Below are 11,018 nucleotides of genomic sequence, written 5' to 3'. Positions count from 1 at the left end.
CTACCATCTTGACCCTCCCCCTTAGCATACCATAACCAGTAGCTTTTCTATACACCAACGGATGTGCTGAGAAAGACATTGGGAAAGCAATCTCATCCAAAATAGCCTTAAGAATAACCAATATAAATAAAATAAAATGAATAAAAACCTAACCAAGGAATTGACAGACCTCTATAACTAATAACTACAAAATTCAGATTGACTCTATCTTATAGAGTCTTCTTTTTTTTTTTTTTCCATCGTGGGGCTTGAACTCTGGGCTTGGACATTGTCCCTGCTCTCTTCAGCTCAAAGTGAGCTCTCTATGCTTGAGCCACAGTGCCACTTCTGATTTTCTAGTGGTTTTTATTGGAGATAAGAGTCTTACAGACTTTCCTGCCCGGGCTGGCTTTGAACCGTGATTCTCAGATCTCAGCCTCTTGAGTAGCTAGGATTACAGGTGTGAGCCACCGGTGCCCGGCTCTTTCTTGTTTTGGATTGGCAGAATTAATATTGCAAAATGGCTATGTTAACAAGAGTACTCTAAATGCAATCCACCAAAATTCCAAAGATGCTCTTCACAGACATTGAAAAAAAATGTAATTGAAAGATAAAGTAATATTTGATTTCAGATTATACTACAGAGCCAGAAAAATTAAAACAGCATGGCACCAACACAAAAACAGGTATGTTGACCAGTAGCATTGAAGACCCAGAAAAAAATCCCATGCAGCTACAGCCATCTGATGATGCTCAATAATACCAAGGGGCTGGGAAGGTGGCTCAGTGGTAGAGCGCTTGCCTTGCATGCATGAGGCCCTAGGTTCCATTCTTCAGCACCACATAAGCAAAAAGAAAAAAAAGCCTGAAGTGGCACTGTGGCTCAAATGGTAGAGCACTAGCCTTGAGCTGAAGAGCTGAGGGACAGCACCCAGGCCCCAGAGTTCAGGCCCCACGACCAGACCCCAATAATAATAATAATAATAATAATACTATCTATTGGAGAGGGAAAATGCCTCTTCAGCAAATGATGCTAGGAAAACTCAGTTTCTAGTTTTAGGAGATTAAACAAGCCACTTATCTTCTATATATATCTTGCTATATATCTTCCTATAAAAAAGATCAGTTCAAGAGGATCAAAGATCTTAAGATCAGACCTAAACTATTGCACCTATCACAGTAAAACATAAGGAGAGCCCTTCAAGACCTACGCATAGACATTACCTTCTGAATAAGAGTCCAATAAACTCTGGAAAGAAGAGCAAGAATTGACTACTGGGACTGCATCAGAGTAGATTTCTGCACACCAAAGAAAACAACTACCAGAGTAAAGAGAACCTCAATAGTGGGAAAAATTCTTTTCCAACTATTTATCTGACAGAATAAAGAACTAAAAAGAAATTAAACACCAAAAGAACAAATAATGCAGTCACCTGTATAGACAAATGTATTTGACAGAGTGTTCTGGAAAAGAAGTACTAATGAACAATAAATAGATGAAAAACCATTAATAGTCCTTAGGCATAAAGAAGGTACAGGGCATGAGGTGTGGCTCAAATGATAGAGTGTTTGTCTTGCAGGTATAAAGCCCTGAGTTCAATTCCCAGCACTGCCAAAAAAGAAAATGTGAATAAAAACTGCATTGAGATTCTATCTGACCCCAGTCAGAATGATCATCATAGAGGAAACAAACATCAACCAGTGCTAGTCTCACTAGCATTTGCCCCAAATGGGACAGAGATTCATTTCCTTAGACTAAAACTAGCGAACACAACCAGCTTACTAGGTCTTTGTCCTGATTCACAATATCCATTCAATTGTTATTGCCTAATTTGGAGACCCACACACAAGAGACAGAGAAGGATTATGCTGTCCTAGATCATTCAAACTATACCTGCTGAACATCTCTTCTTCCTCTCCTGCTTTTGTATTCGTTCATGCGATGTTGAACTTCCCACCTCTCTGCTTCTATATCAATGACTTCCCTCTCATGATGCTCCTTATTAGATTGCTTGGACTTAGCCTAGACAGGATTCTGTATTTCTTTAACCTTTGAATTTACTCTTAGGGAAGCTAGGACATTTTTTCTTCTTTCTATGGTGTCAAGTGGTTTAATACAAAATCAACAAAAACATTTGCAAGTCTCTTCTGTGCTTTGAGCATATTATTTTTCATATCTCATGGTAACCTTTGTGCCCTTTAATATTTCTCAGGGTTTTTCCCTCTATTGTTTCAGGATTAATTCTTCCTTCTGTTTTCAAGATATCATATCTAGGACATATTTGGCACTCAGTAGTATATTGTTCTTTTGTAAGTCACTGGTTTCTGTTTTCATCTTTATCAATACATTGGTTATCTATATTGAAATGCTTTTGAAATTTTCACTGTTATAGGTATTATAATGACATGAGAGTTTTGGTTTGCTCTTTCCTGGTTTATTTCTATAGCTCATGAGTCCCTTTGTGTTTGCTGTATCTCTGACACACTGAACTGGACAAAGGCTTTGTTCTTTGATCCATAAATAAGACCAGTGCTATCATATACTTTCTTGTAGTAGAAGGGGTGAGATGAAGCGGTTCCTGGTATTTCCTTAAGGGAACTGTGAGGCCACAGGCTTAGATTGGCAGGTACTGTGCTCAGATTTCGTTGAGGGCAATTTCCAGCTAATGTATAATTACTACTTGGGGGGCCAAGATAACCTTTCAGGACATTAGACTGGCTAGTAGTGATGTGATCTAGTTCTCATGTCTTCTGTTTGGTGCCTTAGCATTTAATCTCTAGAACAAGGGTGGCTTTTCTCATTACCCTTTTATACAGCATTCTTGTGGCAGAGTCTGATTCTAGGATGGAATGATTGAAAATAGGTTTTCGAGGTCTCCTCACTCCAAAATCATGCCGTCTGCCTCTCTGAATGCATTAGATTCACTGTGTTTTGTGTTATGGTATGACATTGCCAGAGAGGTACACGTTCAAGGAAGTTGTGTCGATCTCATGCTTTCCACTGTTTGGGTCCATGATTGGATGGCTCCATTTCTGTAGGATTATGGAGAAACAGAACACCACGGCAGAAAAAAGCAGTAGAACAAAGCTGTTCAACTTTATGATATCCAAGAAGCAGAGAGAGACACAGAGAGACAGACTGAGACAGACACAGAGAGTCAGACAGACAGACGGACAAAAGGGCCGGGGATAATTGCATCTCTTTCTATGGCATCCACCTTGTGATCTAATTCCTCCAATGACACACTGCCTTCTATTTTCCATCCACTCCCCAAAATATCAACATATTGCAGATCCCATCAAGGGATTCATCCACTCCAACATTGCTCAAAAATTTAAGTACAAAGACTCCTTTGAACTACACTCTTAGTTGTGAACCTTGTAAAAACTTTTTAAAAATACATGCTTCTAACATTCAAGGGCAATGAATAAACATTTCTATTCCAAAAGGGAAGAATAAAGAATAATAAAGAATGAGCAAGGGGCTGGGAAGGTGGCTCAGTGGTAGAGTGCTTTCCTTGAGCTGAAGAGCTGAGGGACAGCGCCCAGGCCCAGAGTTCAGGCCCCATGACCGGACCCCTCCCCTCAAAAAAAAAAGAATAAGCAAGCCAAAGCAAGCCTCAAACCTAGCAGGGCAAACAGTAAATCTGTGTGCTGCATGTGGGATATGTGGTGGTGCTGTGTGAGATTTCAAAGGCTGAGTGGCCCCACCTCCCATCCGCCTGGCCCATTTTAGACCACTTTCTTGGCTCTGCTTGTCGCCTGGGGCTTTGCTTGGTAATTCCTGGCATTTCCTTTGGTCACTGTTGTAGCTTTGGCTTCAGACTCATAGGTGCATGTGCTGCCCACTCCATGCCCACTGGCCTGGATTATGACTCTGCCACACATTGCCTGGCTTCCCAAGCTTTCCTCTGACATCTGAGTGGAACACTCCATGACCCCACTTAACTTTTGTGTTCTGCCTTCCTGAGAAGTCAGCAGCAGGTGGAAGATCCTGTCTGCCATCAGTTCAAGCCGTGGACAGGTCCCTGGTGCTGAGGTTGCACTGGCCTCCGAGAGCCTGGGTGATTGAACCTGGATAAACACGTTCCTAGCTGTCCCCATATGATTGCACTTCGTGTGATCAGGGTCCCCCAGAGGCACTTCTCTTCCAGGCAGACTGTCGACAGAAGTGGCATTAGGGAAGGGTCTTGACTCAAGAGGCTCGGCAATTGGAGACCCTACCTTGCCCGTGGGATCAACTTCATTTCCCAAGATCATTTCAGGAAACAAAAGATCAAGATAGACTCTTCTGAAGGGAAGCTTGGATCACAGTGTGGACTGTTTGCACGGGCTGTTTGCAAGCAGTCAAGGAGCAGGACTCTAAATGGAGTCCTTGAGAAGAAATGAGAGGTACTACCTAGGAAAAGCTATAAGAAGACAGGAAGAACGATAGAAGTGTAACCACATCAGTAGCTCTGAAGCCGTGTGTATTGAAGTTTGGATACAATACTCTTATAACACTTTCTAAAGGACAAGAATATGAAATCATCATAATTATACATTCATGTTTCCAGGCACCCAAATTGAAAGACTGATAATTATGTCACAATAGCAACATCAAATGACAGAACCATAAAGGCAAAAAGGTTTGCAAAGTTGGTATTAGTTCAGATTTGATTGTTATAGGGTCACGGGAAAACTTGGACAATAAATCGTTTTGGATTCAAAGTAAAAGAAATGCAAAGAGAGTTAACTCATCCCACTGCAAAACGAGGAGGCGATAAACAGACATACAGAAAACAAACACTAAAGCGACATGTGATGGTGTGATTTATCTCATTGTGTGACTGACGCTAAGCTAGAATGAATTCAAATTGGATTGTTATAATTTTATTTAGGTATTCTATGCAATTCCTATGGTAAAGACCAAGAAAGCATTTATAAAATAGACAAGGGGTGCTGGGAAGGTGTTTCAGTGGTAGAGCGCTTGCCTTGCATGCCTGAGGCCCTGGGTTCGATTCCTCAGCACCACATAAGCAAAAAGAAAAAAGCCAGAAGTGGTGCTGTGGCTCAAGTGGTAGAGCACTAGCCTTGAGCTGAAGAGCTGAGGGACAGCGCCCAGGCCCAGAGTTCAGGCCCCATAACTGGACCCAAAAAATAAAATAAAATAGACAGGGCTCTGAGACTTGGAATAAACAACTCGTGGTATAAGGATGGGCTATAGATAGATAAATAGCAGATTTCTGTGTTTAAAGCTGAATAAACAGCTCTTTGCCCAACTAAGATATGCCAATAAAATGTTTTTAAAATATTTTAATTGGCCTATATTAGTTGTACAAGAGGTTTTATTGTGACATCCTCATACTTGTATACGATGTACCCTGATGACTCTCATTCCCTTCATCAGTCTCCTTCATCCTCCTCCTAACCTCTTAAAACAATTTCCTCAGGTTTCATGGTTCTGTTTCTATGCAGGCATGAGACGGGCTTTGACGGTGTTTACCTTTGTTCTCCCCTCCCACCAGTACCCAACTACCCCACAGAGCCTGTTTTGCCTTTTTAGTGTATTGTAATTGTACTAAGGGGTTTCACATATGCATTTATTATATTAAAATATAATTATATTTGAATTATAAAATAAAGGGGGGGGGCTGGGAAGGTGGCTCAGTGGTAGAGCGCTTACCTTGCATGCTCGAGGCCCTGGGTTCGATTCCTCAGCACCACATAAGCAAAAAGAAAAAAGCCGGAAGTGGCGCTGTGGCTCAAGTGGTAGAGCGCTAGCCTTGAGCTGAAGAGCTGAGGGACAGCACCCAGGCCCAGAGTTCAGGCCCCACTACCGGACCCAAAAAATAAATAAATAAATAAATAAAATAAAATAAAGGGGATCAAATTAACCCCCTCTGTTTCTCTATCTTTCCCTATCCACTATCTTCCTACAAACAGCTTTCAGTGAGTTTCCTTTTAACTTCTTCAGATGTAGACATATTACTCATCTTGCATCTTTCTCTTTCAGGGTTGAATAACCCTTGATAGCTGGGTACCATTGGGTACTGGTCAGGAACTAAGGACTCATTGTTGTCTTAAAAAAAAAAAAACACATGAGATACCAACTGATGACGAATTTGACATTAATAAATGCCAAAAAAGTAGAAAAATAAAACCTGAACAGTCAGTAAGAAGGTAACAATGTGTATCAAAGTTGATATAACAAATAAGGAATAGGAAAACAATAGAAAAAGTTTAAAGCTGGTCTTTAGTAAAGCTTAAAAGGTGGACAAATATCACAAGCCAGGATACTGTAAAGACACTAGTACATCCAAGTTCATTGCTGTGCTATTCGCAATAGTCAAGCTATGGAAATAGTCCAGATGCCCTACAATAGATGAATGGATCAAAAAATGTGGTATCTATACACAATGGAATTTTACACAGCCGTTAAGAAAGAATAATATTATGTCATTTGCAGGGAAATGGATGGACCTAGAACCGATCAAGCTCAGAGACACAAATGGTTTCTCTCATATGCAGAAGCTAGACCTAAAATACACTGGGACATAATAAATTATGCAGGTCTCCAGGGAATTCACACACAGTGAGACTAAAGCAGGCTACTCTTAGGAGAGGAACACAAAGTGTCATTCTAATGTGCATCTGAGCTTATAAAATAATAGCTAGTGAGGTGAACTCCAGAAAATAGAAACAAGAGGTTTTTTTCCTTTGTGGCTTTTTGGTTTTCTTTTCAGTCTTTTTTTGTTTATCTGTCTTTGGGAGGGTCGGGGGCACAGAAATGGAGGGACAAAGGGTGAACAAATGCAGCAGTACTCACTAGACACTAGTGGGTGGGGATGGGAAGGAAAAAACTGGCCGAGAGAAAGTGAAGAGGTGACATTGTCCAAAAAGAAGTGAACTCTTTACCTGACTTATATAACCGTAACCCCTTTGCACATCACCTTTACAGTAACAATAAAAGAGGGGGGAAGAGTCAGACAAACAATTTTCTGGATCTATGGTGAAAATGAGAGAAGTTGTGAGTTAATAAAACCGGAAGTGAAATCAGACATATTCCTGAATACATTATAAGAAGCGATTTTAAGAGGTATTTGAACAAATGTACATCTACAACACGGATAACTTAGATATCCTAGATAAGTTCCTAGAAACTTATTTTTAAGAATATGTAGAAAATATAATTCAATATGTCAAAAATATGATTCAAGAATATGTAGAAAATATGACAAGTTTATAGCAAATAAAGCTGGGGGAGATGACTGAAGGTGATAGACATGTTTCTGTGGCAGAGATGGAACTGGAAACAAGCCCTTTATATGGTCCAGCAATATTTTTTGACTCCTCTATGTTCGTTTCTGCTCCTGAAGGATTTTTCTTCACCTGACTCTTCCTCATAATAGTAGAAAGAAGGTTGTTTCAGTAGCACAGTTTTCCATCTTGAAGATTCCTCTCTCAAACTATTATATCTGGCCCTCTGGCCTGTCTGTCTACAGATAAGATTGTTTAACCCATTGCCTCTTGCTGAAGAGGTATAGACTTAATCTATTACTCTTTGGAACATTTGAGTCTGAAAGGAGCTGAAGAAGGAGAATCTGTGAACCAAGGGCAAGAATGTGCTGCTGTGGACAGGTGGAATTGAAGACACAAATAAACCAATAATTTCCAAAGAGCCTGTTGAAGTTTATTTCTGGGAAGTCTGTTTGTCTCCGAAGTTCCACTAAAAAAGAGTCATGAGGGGCTTTAGACTTGGTTTGAGGTGAAACATGAAGTTACTGGAGGAGGTCTAGTGTTGTGTTTAATGTTACATTTTTAGCCAAGGGTTTATGTATGGCTTTCATATGGCTCTAAGAATGCCCCTTCCTTTTATTTTGGAACTAGCCATTGCAGAAATTCTCACCAAGCCCCTGACATTGTAGGAACCAAGAGATCTCAGGAGTCAAAACAAATGATGCAGAAAGTTAACTCTTTATTAGAAAGCAAAATTTTGAGCAATCTCCAAGTTAAAGACAAGCAAGCATGAACGGGTGATCCCATCCATAGAAGAATATCTTGGGGCACATGGGAGTCTGGATCACAGATTTCACTCAGGTCAGGTGACTCCTAAAGAAAGAGGGCATAGTGATGTGAAGCCAGTGAAGAGTCAGTGGTCAAGACATGAGCTGTGACCCCAGTCCCTTTTAGCTCCATCTGGACCAACTCCTGCATCTTGGGGTGGTAGACCCCTAAGGTCCAGGGGATCCATAGTTTCTGTTGCTTTCCTTTGCTCAGATGAAGGACTATTAATGGAAACTTGCAGGGAACACCTTTTTTTTCCTCCTTGGACTCCAGATTTCTCTCCTGACATTGCAAATATTCCAACTGGGACCTGTGGTTCCTCTGGTGTCTCCCTTTTTCAGCTCTCCTGCATCACAAGCAGGGACCGTTTTGGTATTACTCTCTCTCCTGTATTGTGAGGGAAAAAGAAGCTAATGGTTGGATCTACAAAGGAGGATAAATGCACTCTACTAGAGATACAAGAATAGCTATGCTATGCATAACAAAGTACTCACTGTTCTAATACTTCATGGCAATGTGAGAAAAGAAATTAAGCTTTACTCATCAAAAGCACCCGAATTTAAAAGGTTACAACATGAGCTCATAAATATGATTGGATATGTGGTACACATTTAATTTTAGAATAGATAACGTGCAACAAAACACGACTAAAGCTGGATGTGGTAGCCTATGCCTGTAATGCTAGCGACTTGAAAGGTGGAAATTGGGAGGATTGTAGACAGAGGCCAGATGGAAAAACAGTAAGACTCCTCCACCCCATCTCAATCAATAAAAAACTGGGCATGGTGGTTGGTGCCTATCATCTCAGCTATGTGGATAGTGGAAATAGATTGTAGTTAAGTGGTCCAGGCATAAATACAAGAGCCTATCTCAAAAATAACCAAGGCAGCTGGGTGCTATGGCTCAGAGCTATAATTTAAGCTACTCAGGAGATTGAGACCTGGAAGGTCATAGTTCAAAGCAAGCTTGGACAGAAAAGTCTGAGAGACTCTCACTTCCAATTAACCAGCAAAAATCCAGGCTGGTTGTGTGACTCTATTGGTAGATCATCGGCTGTGAGCAAGAAAACTGAATGAGAGCTCAAGGTCCTGAGTTCAAACTCTGGTAATGGTGCCTCCCTACACTCCAAAAAAGTACAAGAAAAGCAAAAAGGCCGGGAGCCAGTGACTCATGCCTGTCACCCTAGCTACTCAGGAGGCTGAGATCTGAGCATTGTGGTTCAAAGCCAGCCTGGGCAGGAAAGTCCATGAGACTCTTATCTCCAATTAACCACCTGAAAACCTGAAGTGGTGCTGTGGCTCAAGTGGTAGAGCACTCGCCTTGAGCTGAAGAGCTGAGGAATAGTGTCCAGGCCCAGAGTTCAAGCTCCACAATTGACAAAAGAGAAAAAGAAAAGCAAAAAATGGTTAGAGTGGTTCAAGTGGCAGAGTGCCTGTCTAACAAGTCCAAATCCTAGTACCACCAAAAACTGCCCTCCTCCAATGAAAAAGAGAGAGAAGACCCTTGAAGATGCTAAGTTTGCTTTCTGTATCTTGACCAGTACCCACCTCACCAGGAACTGTTATACATTTCCTCAAAGTTTATAACACAACATTTCCATGGATGTGCACAATGGATACATTCCCATTGTGGGCCCGGGGACTTTGCATGTACTACTTCTAAACATGTATGTATCCTGTTTGCTAAGAAAACATACCTCAATATTGATCCAGGTCTTCAGTTAGCCAATGAGTGTATTAGGCAATAGATTTCAACGCTATCCCCTTTATACATCTGCACTGCCCTTGACTAAGATAAGCAGCTTTTAGTTGATCACTATGGCCATGCAGCTGCTGTTTGTATTGGACCTGATATAGTTGTTGTTGTTGTGTTGGTCCATGATAGAGCATGCTTTCTTTTGTGTTAACAAGTTGGACAACGTGTCTCTGAGCCTGTGGGCCATAGTCTTCCTTTTGTTGATGGATCTGTGTCTTCATGCCTTTCACCACAAGTGACTTCAGCTGACTTGGAGCACCTGGCACCACAAGTGTCTTCAGCTGACTTGGCTCGCCTTGCACCACAAGTGTCTTCAGCTGACTTGGCACACCTGGCACCATAAGTGTCTTCAGCTGACTTGGCTCGCCTTGCACCACAAGTGTCTTCAGCTGACTTGGAGCACCTGGCACCATAAGTGTCTTCAGCTGACTTGGCTCGCCTTGCACCATAAGTGACTTCAGCTGACTTGGCACACCTGGCACCATAAGTGTCTTCAGCTGACTTGGAGCACCTGGCACCATAAGTGTCTTCAGCTGACTTGGCGCACCTGGCACCATAAGTGTCTTCAGCTGACTTGGCTCGCCTTGCACCACAAGTGTCTTCAGCTGACTTGGAGCACCTGGCACCGTAAGTGTCTTCAGCTGACTTGGCTCTCCTTGCACCATAAGTGTCTTCAGCTGACTTGGAGCACCTGGCACCGTAAGTGTCTTCAGCTGACTTGGCTCGCCTTGCACCATAAGTGTCTTCAGCTGACTTGGCACACCTGGCACCATAAGTGTCTTCAGCTGACTTGGCGCACCTGGCACCATAAGTGTCTTCAGCTGACTTGGAGCACCTGGCACCATAAGTGTCTTCAGCTGACTTGGAGCACCTGGCACCGTAAGTGTCTTCAGCTGACTTGGCTCGCCTTGCACCACAAGTGTCTTCTGCTGACTTGGTGCACTTTGCACCAGAAGTGTTTTCTGCTGATTTGGGTCGCCTGTCAGGATAAGTGTCTTCTGCTGACTTTCCTCACCTTTCACAACTAGTGTCTTCTGCTGACTTGGCTCACCTTTCAAGACAAGTGTTTTCTGATGACTTTGCTGGGAAGAAATGCCTTTGGATAGTTGTTGGGTTTTGATTCCTTCTGCAGCACACACTGTATCTTGTCTAGCTAGAGTTTGCTGTGTCATCTGTTGTTGTTGTTGTTGTTGTTGTTGTGGCATGCCAAAATCTTTGGTCTGTACCTGGGATTTTGT

At 41.9% G+C, this 11,018-nt stretch overlaps 1 long non-coding RNA gene across 1 annotated transcript; it reads right to left on the bottom strand.

Annotated features, from left to right (window-relative positions):
• Positions 1–7,916: 7,916 nt before the first annotated feature.
• Positions 7,917–9,953, bottom strand: LOC122120351. Its single transcript, XR_006149684.1, has 2 exons — positions 9,722–9,953; positions 7,917–8,070 (listed from the first exon to the last, which is right to left on the bottom strand). It is a non-coding gene; the product is annotated as an uncharacterized LOC122120351 (long non-coding RNA).
• Positions 9,954–11,018: the final 1,065 nt, after the last annotated feature.

This window comes from Dipodomys spectabilis, unplaced genomic scaffold, assembly GCF_019054845.1.
Source record: "Dipodomys spectabilis isolate Male_0828 unplaced genomic scaffold, ASM1905484v1 ptg000175l, whole genome shotgun sequence".
Lineage (NCBI taxonomy): Eukaryota > Metazoa > Chordata > Mammalia > Rodentia > Heteromyidae > Dipodomys > Dipodomys spectabilis.
Note: the sequence above shows the minus strand (reverse complement) of the source record. Positions and strands in the feature narration are given on the sequence as shown.